This window comes from Pezoporus flaviventris, unplaced genomic scaffold (assembly GCF_033815535.1).
Source record: "Pezoporus flaviventris isolate CSIRO_AGI_PZ_B2104156 unplaced genomic scaffold, CSIRO_AGI_Pfla_v1 ptg000002l, whole genome shotgun sequence".
NCBI lineage: Eukaryota > Metazoa > Chordata > Aves > Psittaciformes > Psittacidae > Pezoporus > Pezoporus flaviventris.
This window is the reverse complement of record NW_026892550.1, coordinates 15,486,813-15,499,319: the sequence shown is the minus strand read 5'-3', so window position 1 is coordinate 15,499,319 and position 12,507 is coordinate 15,486,813.

Below are 12,507 nucleotides of genomic sequence, written 5' to 3'. Positions count from 1 at the left end.
TTTTCAAATATGATGGCCAGTGGCTTAGCAACTTCATTTGCCAGCTCCTTCAGGACCTGTGGATGGATCTCATCAGGTCCTATGGACTTGTGCACGTTCAGATTTTTAAGATGGTCTCGAACCAGATCCTCTCCTACAGTGGGCCCAAGGTCTTCATTCTCACAGTCCCTGCATCTGCCTTCCAAGCCTTGGGTGGTGCAGGCAGAGCCTTTGCCAGTGAAGACCAAGGCAAAGAAGTCATTAAGAACCTCAGCCTTCTCCAAATCCAGGGTGGCCAGTTCTCCTGATTGCTACCTGAGGGGGCCTACATTCTCCCTAGTCTGTTTTTTATTTGCTATGTACTCATAGTATCTCTTCCTGTTATCTTTCACATCCCTAGCCGAGTTTAATTCTAACTGGGCCTTAGCTTTCATAACCTGGTCCCTAGTTTCCCAGACAACATCCCTGTACTCTTCCCAGGCAGCCTGTCCTTGCTTCCACCTTTTATAAGCCTCTTTTTTCATTTGTATTTTCCTCAGCAGCCTCTTATCCATCCAAGGAGGTCTCCTGGCCCTCCTGCTGCACTTCCTTCTAGTTGGGATGCAACACACCTGAGCTTGCAGTAGGTGATCCTTGAATATCAACCAAGAGTCTTGGGCCCCCCTGCCCTCTAGGGCTGTATCCCATGGAACCTTCCGAAGCAGGATCCTGAAGAGGCCAAAGTCTGCTCTTTTGAAATCGAGGGCAGTGAGCTTGCTGCACGCTCTTCTCACTGTCCTCAGGATCTCAAACTCAACCATCTCGTGATCGCTGCAACCAAGGCTGCCCTGGAGCGTCACATTTCCAATGAGCCCTTCCCTTTTGGTGAGCACGAGGTCAAGCATGGCACCTCTCCTTGTCGGCTCCTCTATTACTTGCAGAAGGAAGTTGCCTTCCACACAATCAAGGAACCTCCCGGATTGCTTGTGCCAGGCCGTACTGTCCTTCCAACAGATGCCAGGGTGGTTGAAGTCCCCCATGAGAACAAGGGCCTGCGAGCGTGAGGCTTTTCCTATCTGTCTATAGAGTGCTTCATCCACAGGTTCTCCTTGATCAGGCGGTCTGTAACAGATCCCCACAGTAATGTCTCCCATAGCTATATTCCCTTTAACCCTGACCCACAAACTCTCTGTGGACTGCTCACCTGTCCCCAGACAGAGTTCCATACTCTCCAGCCTATCCCTAACACAAAGGGCAACTCCCCCTCCCCGCCTGCCAGGACTGTCTTTTCTAAAAGGCCTGTAACCTTCCATTCCAACACTCCAGTCATAGGAGCCATCCCACCATGTTTCTGTGATGCCTGTTATATCATACCCCCATAGACGTGCACACATCTCTAATTCCTCTTGTAAGATAATAGAGCCCTGACAGGCACAGGGAAACGTTACATCAGATTTGAAAGGAAGTGCTGGCTCTACTTCTTGTAGTGAAAGGTTTATTTTGAGCACAAGATAGACTTCTGCCTAGACATAACAGAACACCATAGAAAAGACAATGCGAAGGCAGCAAATGACTGACGCACACCCCTCAGAGTCAGGCAAAAGATGAAGAAGGAGTGATGCCCAGATAAATGACTTTAGGAAGCACACATTTAAAACAACTTAACAGAAGGTTTTTCCGCATAATCTTAAAGTCAAGATTGTTGTCTTGGTCTTTTTAAAATTATTATTCTTTAAATTATTTTTTCCCTGAAAGCAATCCAGGGAAGTTCTGTGTTGTACAGGTTATTGGATAGAACTGTCTCACTCATTTTTTCATTTATTTCTTATAAACCCATGATCAATCTTAATAGCTACTTACCCTTTTTGGTAAGAATTTTCTTCTTATGTTTCTTCATTATAAACAAAGACAATTTTTAGAACAGCTGAAGGAATTACACTGTGCAAGATCTAAACTTAATTCATAGATTTATAAATTTTACAATTTCATAAGTATTTCTAGGCATTTACCAGACTGAAAGGTTCTTAAAGAGACTAGAGCTCTAGCCAGAGACAGAGGAGAGATGCTTGCAGTTCACTGCTCATCACAGACTCCCTGTTTGAACTTCAGTTCCTTGCACTGTACATCCTGCCCAATTTTTAAAGTGTGTGTAACTGCACTTACCTATCACAGCGCTGTCCGATGCACTCTAACGTCTGAAGAATGCTCTGAAATGTGGTAAGTTTGGACATACATACACCATACCTATACAAACCTGCAGATACTTAATCTTTTTTGTGAATATGTCTAGATCTTAATGATTAAATAGCATCCAATTAACTACATAATATTATTTACAGGAAAAAAGTTTAATCACATTCTCATTAGCAGCTTACCATAATCAGTCATTATTTATATACAAACCAGATGAATTAGCATTTTATGTGCGTTGAGGATATGACCATAAATGTAACTACTACCTACCTACCCTTTTACATTACTGACAGCTAAAATTTTTCTTCCTGCATCACCTCATGAATCCTGTAATCCTCCTGTGTTGCCTGCCCCTTCTCCCAGTGTTCATAAACTCTCCTTTTTTTTCCTGATTTCCAGACAAAGCTGTCTCTTCAGCCAGTCTTCCTCCCCACTGGCTCATCTTTCAGGACATGGGGATGGCCTGCTGCTGTGCCTTCAAGATTTCCTTCTTGAAGAATGTCTAGCCTTCCTGGACTTCTTTGCCTTCAGGACTGCCTCACAAGAGACTCTGTAAACCAGTCTTCTAAACAGGCTAAAGTCTGCCTTTCAAAAGTCCAAAAGTACCAGTTCTGCTGACCCCCCTCCTTACTGATCCAAGAATTGAAAATGCTATCCATGATCGCTATGCCCAAGACAGCCTTCAACTCCATCACCCTGGTCCTTCTCTGTTAGCAAACAAGCCAGAGAGGTGCCTTCCCTTGTTGGCTCACTCACCAGCTGTGTCAGGAAGCTATTTTCCACATGCTCCAGGAACCTCTAGGTCTGTTTTCTCTCTGCTGTATTATATTTCCAGCAGACATCTGGTAAGTTGAAGTCCCCCAAAAGAACAAGGGCTACCAAATGTGAGACATACAAATCTGCTTGTGCTTTTACTGAAGGAGCAAGGCCATGTCAAGGCAAAAGTGTCAAGATCAAGCAGGACACTTGTTCTGGCTTCATCCTATGCATTTAATGCACCAACTCCAAATGACTGCAGCCTGCATTCATTACTTGCAACTTTGCCTCTTCTGTCAGAAGCCGTTTCCTTGGAGAACAAAGAAGACAAGAGAACAGTACTGTTGCCAGCCAGACTTTCTTTTCAAGACCATGGCAGTAAAAACTAGGCCACATGAAGGAAAGAGAAAGGGAAGGACCATTATTTTTGTACAGTGCTCTCCCAGAGTCCCAGGGGAGTCTCAAGAGTCTGAGAATGCAGGGTTGTTTTCCAGATGCACCCGCTGTTTCTCTGTTTTTTTCCAAGGTGAGAGTGGAGGCAGAGAGCCAAAGCATATGACACCAGTTTCCTATCCTCTTTTGACAGGAAAGTCTCAGAATTCATACAACTCTGATACATTTTCTCTTAAGACATTACCCTTCTATAGTGGATTAGACTGCAACTGAAAACTTTTAACCCCAAAAATGTCAACATGCAATCACAAAAAGAGGAATTTGATGATGACCTAGGAAGCTGGTTGGCAAAAAGTTCAGCTTTTCCTCAATTTAAAAGCAAACAAGAAGTACCATTTTTCTTGAGGGGGGGTAGTTTTGGTCTGATCAGATAATATCCAATCAAGCCTTCTCCTTTCAGCATGGGGTGGGGAAACATAATGCTTTCTTTCAGTTTCATGATATTTTGTGTTAAACCTATTGCAAATTAAGTTGACTGCCTAGAGACTATACCTACTGCTTATAGCTTGCAAGAGAGACAAGGCAGTGTAACGATCTGTGACTGCATACCATACACGTAGACTACAGCCATCAGTCAACTGCATAATCTTCAGTATCAAGATCCATTAAAGTCAGTGGGAGATATGTTGTTAAAATGCTGTGTGCAATTTGGGAAACACAGGGGTTAATACTATAGAATCAAGAAATTAAGTTTAAAAAGAGGTGGAAAAGAAGCTGTTAATGCAGAAGTAGATACAACCAGAGTGTAGTGCTTGTGGCTGTAGATTACTCTTACATTTTTGCCACATAAACATTTTGAAAAAAAATAAATGACAATCTATCATGTCTTAGGAGGTGGGATTCTTTTCCTTTTCCTATACTCGTCAAAATGACTGTTTCCATTTATTAAGAAATAGTGGTTTTTTTAAGTTATTGCATACTTATGAGTATATGTCACTGCACCATCATCTCAAATAACTGACTTTATTATACAAATAACTCACTTCATTGTGTGGGTCGTTGGGATCTGAAAGTGTTAAAAAAGAAAGTTAAACCTTAATTATGGGCTGTAAGCTGCTAAAGGAAGTATAACAGAGTGTAGCAATGACATCTGGACTAGTACTACTGCACGTAATGCATATCTGTCACTGACAACTCACTGGGTTACATTTAATTCACAATCATCAGTCATGTCTTCCCTTCTAAGCAAAAAAAAAAAGAGACTACACCAGCATCAGCAGTACAAAGCATGCCTTCACAGCACAGATTCTTCCACGTGCCATGATTCAAGTGGATGACCTTACAGATGTAAACGGAATGGACAAATGAACGCCAAAAAACAAAGAGGGACGGAGAATTTCATGTGTTTTGTTAACATTTAATCTATCATACCCAATGAAGGTTTGTAATTGTTCTCTTGCCCATACACTCTCAGTTTCTGAGTTTGACTCTGCTTTTTTTTGGATGTGGTGGAATGCCTTTATGCTCTTTCTATGTAAATCAGGGCACAGCTTGGATTTAGCAAAGCAGATGCAAGCACTATCCATCAGCCGAGAGGAAATAAGTGTTCTCCTTCTCAAAAATCTAAGAACCTGAAATGGTTACCAGATCAGTTCAGAGGCTGGCTGAGCCTTTGCTCTGTTTGGTTGCATATTTGTCTGTGGAATATGGAGTGCTGGAATAAGCAGTGTTGAACAGAAATCAGTTTGAGTAAGAGCAGGAAATACCAGCTTTGCAAACTTTGAGCACAAACCCACTGTCTTAAAGTTTTATACTATACCCTCCTTTCATCTTGAAATGTGTAAGCAGCAACTCACAGGTGTCTAGAAATGTTCCTTTTATAACATTAAACAGTTCCTTCCGTGGCTCCACAACAAGAAGATATATGGACACAGCTGATTTTCACTTAACAACTCAGTTGAGGCAAATGAAACAGCAGAAGCTATGGTAAATGCAGACCTCTTTGATCCCAAACTAAATGACAATTTTAGCACTAACACTTGCCCAGATGCTTTTGTTACAGATCAGAAAACCTGTTTGGCAAGCTCTCACTCATTTGGCCATAAGTATTTCAGTAGCCCTCCCACTAGATGTAGTTTCACCACATAAGTCATGTTTCAAGTCGGAGTGAACAGATGAGCTTGTCTTACTCAATCACTAATATTGATTCACACGTTCACACAGAAGAAAATGCAACTTTGAATAGTCTTGGCAGAGCATACACCTTACACATGCACAATTAAAGATTAAAGAATTAGCAGGTGCCCTAATCGAAACGCTGCAGGGTGGGTTCTACAATTTGACCACACTTCATTATCTTTGTCCTCTTCCTGCTACAAAGTGACCTCTGACTAGGTGCATATTTTGCTAGATTATGGCAATTAAGATTCTTGTTCATGGTAGATTGACTAGAATCTCTTTGGACTATCTAGTGTATAATCTTCCTTCATGTATTTCTACTATACTACCATATGCATTATCATTGGCCCACTGAATACCATTTTATTTCAGCTTTCATGTATACATTCTAATGATTTTCCTACTGTACTGCCATTGGAACTTAATGTTGAAAATAGAATCTATTTTTCACTGGATCTAACACAACATTACAACTTGTGACACATTTGGTTAGCTTTCACTAATAAATATGAATTAATAATGCACTTTCTAGCCCGTTGAATAGTATATTAACAAGTTAAAATCACATAAAATGATCAAATAATATATACTGTTCTGAAATAACTAGGTATTTGAAGAAACTCCAGTCATATTATTGTTTGTGTTATGGCACTGTCTGAAAGTCTGGGCCTAGCTGTGCTAGACACTGAATAACAGTATTATCTGTATTTACAGTCCTCCTGCCCTGCCTTAAGCACCAGTCGTTCTCTGCTTGGCCAGTTTCCAAAATCCTTCTAAACACTCTTAGAACTCTGCCACTTCCAAATGTTCCACTACCCACCTGGCCCAGGAAATACCCTTAAATTCTTTTTTTCAACCTATTCTTCACCTTACCTTCTCATAATGTCAAAAGAAGTGGCCAAGTGCTGCACTTGCTAATTCTCAGCTTGGTTTTCCTCCCCATCTTTACTCCACTAACTCAATCCCAACAGCCATTGTTCATGGTGTTGGTGTGAACCTTTTCTGCCACCACTCTCACCAGGCTTGTAGGAAAATGGCTGTTGAAGCTGCTAAGCTACTCTCTTCCTTTTGTCCCCATTACAGTCTTGGCTGATCAACACTGCCAGATGCCTTGGGTCCTCAATCAACAGTTCCAGAGCTGGTTCCCTTGCACAATGTGTTGCTGCTATGAAATGGCAACTAATTCTCTTCATCCCACCACATCATTCACAGAAACTGATAGGGGATTATATTTTAAGAGGACCTTTCAAAAGCATACATCTAGCATTACATTTTGAGGCAACAGTTGCCTTCAAACTGAACAGTAGAGTCTTCCCATTCTTGCTAGTGGGTTCCTCCCTCACTCCTTGTTTCATCAGCACACTTGTGGATGGCTTTTAATAAGAAAGCAGTGTAATGTCATCAATGCATACTGAGCCCTTCATTTGCATATTTGTAAAGAGAGCTATTAATTCAAGAAAGGGGTAAATAATGGATGCTAAGGAACATCACCCACAACATGTCATTGCTTTTTAGAGTGGCAGCATGTTCTTGTATTCAGTATACTCCCAGACGAATTAGAAGGGTGCATTATACTGAGATTTGTGGCAGATCTCTTTTAGTATTCATAGGTGTGCTGGCATAATACAATTCATTTAGATATATGACACATCTGTGTAATTCGTAGGTGTTGACTGTCTAACCTTCAGACAACTTGATGGAAAAAAATAATTCATCCATAACAGAGACCTTTATTTTTCAATCCATAACATTCTATTTAATGTATTAGAAGTACATGAAAAGAATAGAAAAACAAGTAAAACAACAGGAAGAGAAATAAATACCTTATTGTACAGCATTTCAACAAATAACATAGTGATGGATTATTCCATATTTTCAAATCCTTTATAGTGAAAGTTCTATCTCTATCAGCCTTTCCATGGGTCTACCTTACTTATCTTTGTGATCAAGAAAAAGAAAAGCAATTGTAGCCCTATATAGATATAACATTTATTTTTCCAGCAATTCAGACAACTTGAACATGACAATACTGAAGAATGTTTTGAATATTTCATGTAATGATTAGGATCATCTTCAAATATAATGCTGTACATTTGCATGCCTTAGCTGTGGTTTGACATATAGTTGTATAATGTATATACATCACAAAAGTTTTTATAAAAATAAAACAAAAATTACAGATATTTAAGGAAGGGCAACAAAAAAAAAACATAGGCAGCCTTCTCCTGTAATTGTATGTCTCTTCCATTTAAATAAAGAGTAAGGTTTCATTGCACTGAATAATAAGACCTTTCACTTCAAGAGGCATGGTGCATTCTGGGGCATTTTGCCACCCATGAGCATCAGAGTACCAAGATGCTATTATCTGCAGCATATGAACTAGTTCACAACTATCCCAGGGCTAGTAATTTTGTGTTCTAAGAAATGTAATTTATGATCATATTACAGTTCTCATCTTTGCACTAAGAGTATCTCCCAGGCATCCTTCACAGATTATAGTCCCACCTGGATCAAGAATAGGTGGTCATGAGCCTGGGTGTTCCTAGTGAACCTATCTTTTTCTTTTGTTTGTTTCTTTTTTTATTTCTTGAAGTGTACGCAGTACACGGCTTGCCTGCTCATTGCTCCATGAAAGAAAATCTGTTTGTAAGAGTTTTAGGTTTGAAAATCTGTCCTGTGGAAGCAGCCCCTAGGCTGAGCTTCCAGTTTTTTTTCAGGAGTCTGCTTGTGTCTGTCTCTCCCAGCAAACCCATAGTCTTAGCTTTTTCATCCAGAACTTTGCTCCATTCTCCAGTCTCCTGCTTCTTTGGCCCTTGTGGCCTTCATGGCCTCAAGCTTCCTTTCCTTCTGCTGTGTGCTGCATTTTTCTCTATAGGAGGGCTCAGATGATCCTATTGGGTACAAAAGTGCTTTTAGTGATCAGTAATTTGGAGTCAATAAACTTCTTTAGTAGCAGGGGTTATTACTAAGGGAAACTGTGCTTAGCTCCATTTCTAGCCTACTTCCCAACCCCACGCTTCTCTTTGCAGGGCACAGCAGAGCCTAAGCATTTGCCAGTCATCCAGTTAACAACAGCAATTGCTCCAGATAAAAAGAGCTACATCATCATTACCAGGAGGCAGGAGTGAGTCTAACAGAACACACTGCATGAACAATTGGGTAATTGGATCCCTATTGGAAGTGCAGCCGAGTAATAATTTCAGATGGCACCAATGTTGCTATAACAGAAATTAAACCTCTATTATATTCCAATGAATCCAGTTCTAACCCCTGGTGAGTGGTTCAAAGACACTGCTGCATCCGTGCATACCTGAACTTCTCAGGAAAGGCTAATCCACTTTGAAATTGATGCCGAATTAGCAAAATACTCCATTCCTTCGGAACTCAAACTCTTCAGTTTAGGCACACAGGGACTGTGAGAAAGCAACCTTTTTCTAAAATACACACCAGAAAGAAAAACCTCCTCTGCCATCCAGCACATTTTACATCTTTTGGCTGGGTGAGTGTGAAACATTCTGGAGCATGATAGCATGCACGGATGTGCTGTGCTACTTTTTTTTTCAGTAATGAATTCTATGCCTGCCTGTTTCTGTTCCTTTGTCTATTTTTAATTCAAATATGTAAAAGTTTTTCTTAATACAGACTCCCAGGTGTCAGTTGCTGCCTGGAGTTCCTTTTCTTTCCTCTATTGTTCTTTTAATTGTTACTTCAAAACAATTAGCTGGGCATTCATATGCAAATGAATGCAAATATACAGGGGATTGGGTGTGAGAGAATACCACCACTCGTTAATTTCCACTTCAAGGTTTGCTGGTAGGAACAACAAAATTGCTTAACAATGTATTTTTCCTGGGCCATGAAGGGTGAACTTGCAGTGGTTCCAGCAGTCCTGCTGGCTTGGCAATTGTTAAAATTCTGCTGCTTCTTAGTAAGATTTTTATTTACTTATTCAGTTGGGTCTAGAGACTGTGCTACCCTTGTCACCCTAAACTCTCCTTGCCCTTGCTCATTTTCGCTCAAGGACAAGCCTAATAATTTGGATACAGTCCTGATTAGAATATAAGGTGAATTATTAATAGTACCGCTATTAATGTGATCCATTAAGGGGTAAAACTTCTCACTTGAAGGAATTCCTCATGTCTCTGACAAAATAAAACTTTTATAATTTATAAAAGAGTATGGTATATTGCATTTGAGCCTTAGAAGCAAGGTACACTGACTGATAGGCTGGGACAAGGGATGAATGCTAGAGAGACTTTGCCAGTTGCTAAAATAAATCTCATCTCTTTTGGAGCAGTTGTATTTATTGTATAAATCTGCATTCCCTTTCAGGCTGTGTAGTAAAACTCCTTATGAAAAATAGTTGGCTATTCAGCATTCAGAACTGCTTTACAAAGATAAATACCTTAGCTTTTCAGATCCAATTAATATACAGAAACCAATTAAAAGACCAAATCTTGCAATCATTAGGCAGGAAAAATTCAGAGCCCCAGACTGTCCTGAGCAGGAAAACCCGCAGCACAGCAGGAAAACTTCATCATTCACAGGTGACTCTCCCATCAGGACCACCCCCGCCCGAGGGGAAAAATTGCCTCCAGGAGGTGTAAGTTTAGAAAGACATTTCTGAGGTCATGGGAAGTGATTAACTTTTAACTCCACAACTACCTCTTTTTTACATTACCTTAGTGTTCTTCTACTTTTATGTCTGAAAATCATCTACACAGCAATAAGGGACTACAGTATTTACCCCTCAGGGCAGGTAGCATCTTTGTTATGCAGTGTGATTCCCATGTTTCACCAGATACATTCCTCATGGAAAAGAAAGACATCTGCTGGGTGGTGAGAGCTGCCTTGGATTTTCTGCTCCATCACTAAGCAAGGGGTGGGCTGACTGGACCTGGAGGTGCAGCTCTCTTTAGAAGTTTAAATACTACTCTAATCAGTGGAAGTCAGATGCTTGTGTGCCTTTATCCAGACTTTAATTGTCTTGTACCTTGGCTTCCCACTTCTGAGACTGGGTAATCACTGCCCTCAGAGTGCTGTTGCAGGTACAAACACATTTAAGACTGGGAGGAGCTCGGGCACAGTAATGATAGGAACCATATAAATACCTCGGGCAAAGAGGCACTGCTATTTATACTGCAGTGCAAATAAACAGTGACAAAGCAGCTATCACTGATCTGTGGAATTTGATCTGGGGACTCTGTCCCTGTGAGTAGCATAGGACTGTATTCAAATACTGCTAGCAATGCACACTGGAGGAGGAGACATTGTACACCTGCAGAGATGGCAATGAGAAAAGGGGGACACTGTCACCCACCAGTTCCTCTATATAGAGGAGTGGATACTGTCAGTGATAATGTGGGTGGCTACCCCAAGGAATTCACATGTTGTATTCAAGGGAAAGAGGGATGATTTGTCTTCTTACCTTCATCCCTGCCCTTCCTCTCTGTGTCCTCTGTGGCCAGTGTTCTATTTAAATAAGCCTTTTTTTTTTTTTCCCCTCCTTCCATAGGCATATCAATTTATGATCATTTAGCCTTAAGCAAAGAGTTAGGAGTTTTGTCCAAAACAAATACACAAATGCCAGAAAGGGTCTTTAACCATAATACTTCTATTTTTCCCTCCTTAAAACTTGGAGAAATTGAAATATCTGTCTTCATTACAATACAAGCACCTGTGGAAACTTGGAAGGTACTGGATATATCTCCTTATGGGAAGAATAAACGTCTCATCCCAGCAGACTGTGCCCTCGCTGCAACCTGTTCATACTTCACCAAGCAATATATTTTATCTTCATATGTGGTTGAAATAGGGCAGATTCCTGGGACTTAAACAGGGAAATAAAACACATCCATCTTCCAATAAGCACGCAGGAAGTTATTATTAGCCAGTGGGCTAATAGTAAACCACACTGAAATACAAGAAAAGGATGATTTGAGCAGGTGAGGTTTTAAAACATGTTTTACCCTGAAGTTTCCACTAAAGTTTTGTTCTTAACATGTTTGTCTGAGACCTTTGCCTTTTGCTTTATGAGGCTGACAGTTGCAACTTGAAAGTCCAAGGAATATTTTTGTTGGAAACAAGACATAGATGCTGTCAGGGTGTTTTTAACAATTGCCTGTTTGTTTTGGTAACAAGATTCAAAGAATGCATTATTTATAATGCCCTGATATGCACATATGGCTCTGGTTGTATGCAGCAATATAACAGAAGTGCTTTCTTAGAACCTGATTACACGACACTCCCAGATCCCTGCTGCTGCTGGGACCAGAATTCCATGCAATTTGAACTAGCAAAGCCACTAGAAGAATCACAGAATCATAGAATGGTTTGGGTTGGAGGGGACCATAAGCTCCAATCCCCCTGCCATGGCCAGGGACTCCTCACACTAGACCATGTTGCCCAAAGACTGCTCATTCCCATCCCATGCCCTCTTTCCCCTCTGCTGGCAGCACAGATACTTATGCTATGTTTTGAACCAGATTAACGAATCAATCCAGGTTAAAACTCATCTGGCAAAAAATCCCCAACAATTTTACTGCTTATATTATTATGCTTATGGTGGCTATGGCCTTAGAGTCCCTCAGACTGCGTGTTCCTTTAGGGCACTTTATAGTTGTCCTTTCTTTGCATAGTCCTTTAGTTTAAAAGAAATGAACAAACAAAAACCCCACCGCTACTTACTCTAATAATACTACTAGCATTCTTGGTCTTTACACACACCAACATTATTTTATATATTTGTTTTAATATATACATTCATGTCAGTAGTAGTATAATGTGGTATACATCACGATTATGACCTATATTATATGAAATGTATATAATATATACATATAGAAGTATATAAACACATATATATGTTCTAGGTACTAAAATCAAAAGTGTCCTTTGTGGTTATTGCACATAGCACAAATGTCAGTCTGCACAAGCAGAGATATAATGGAGTGGTCCCTTTGGCCATTTGATGCTTTTGCGCTCTAATCTCACCACCTGAGCAATGGCTGATGGAATTCAGACAAAGAA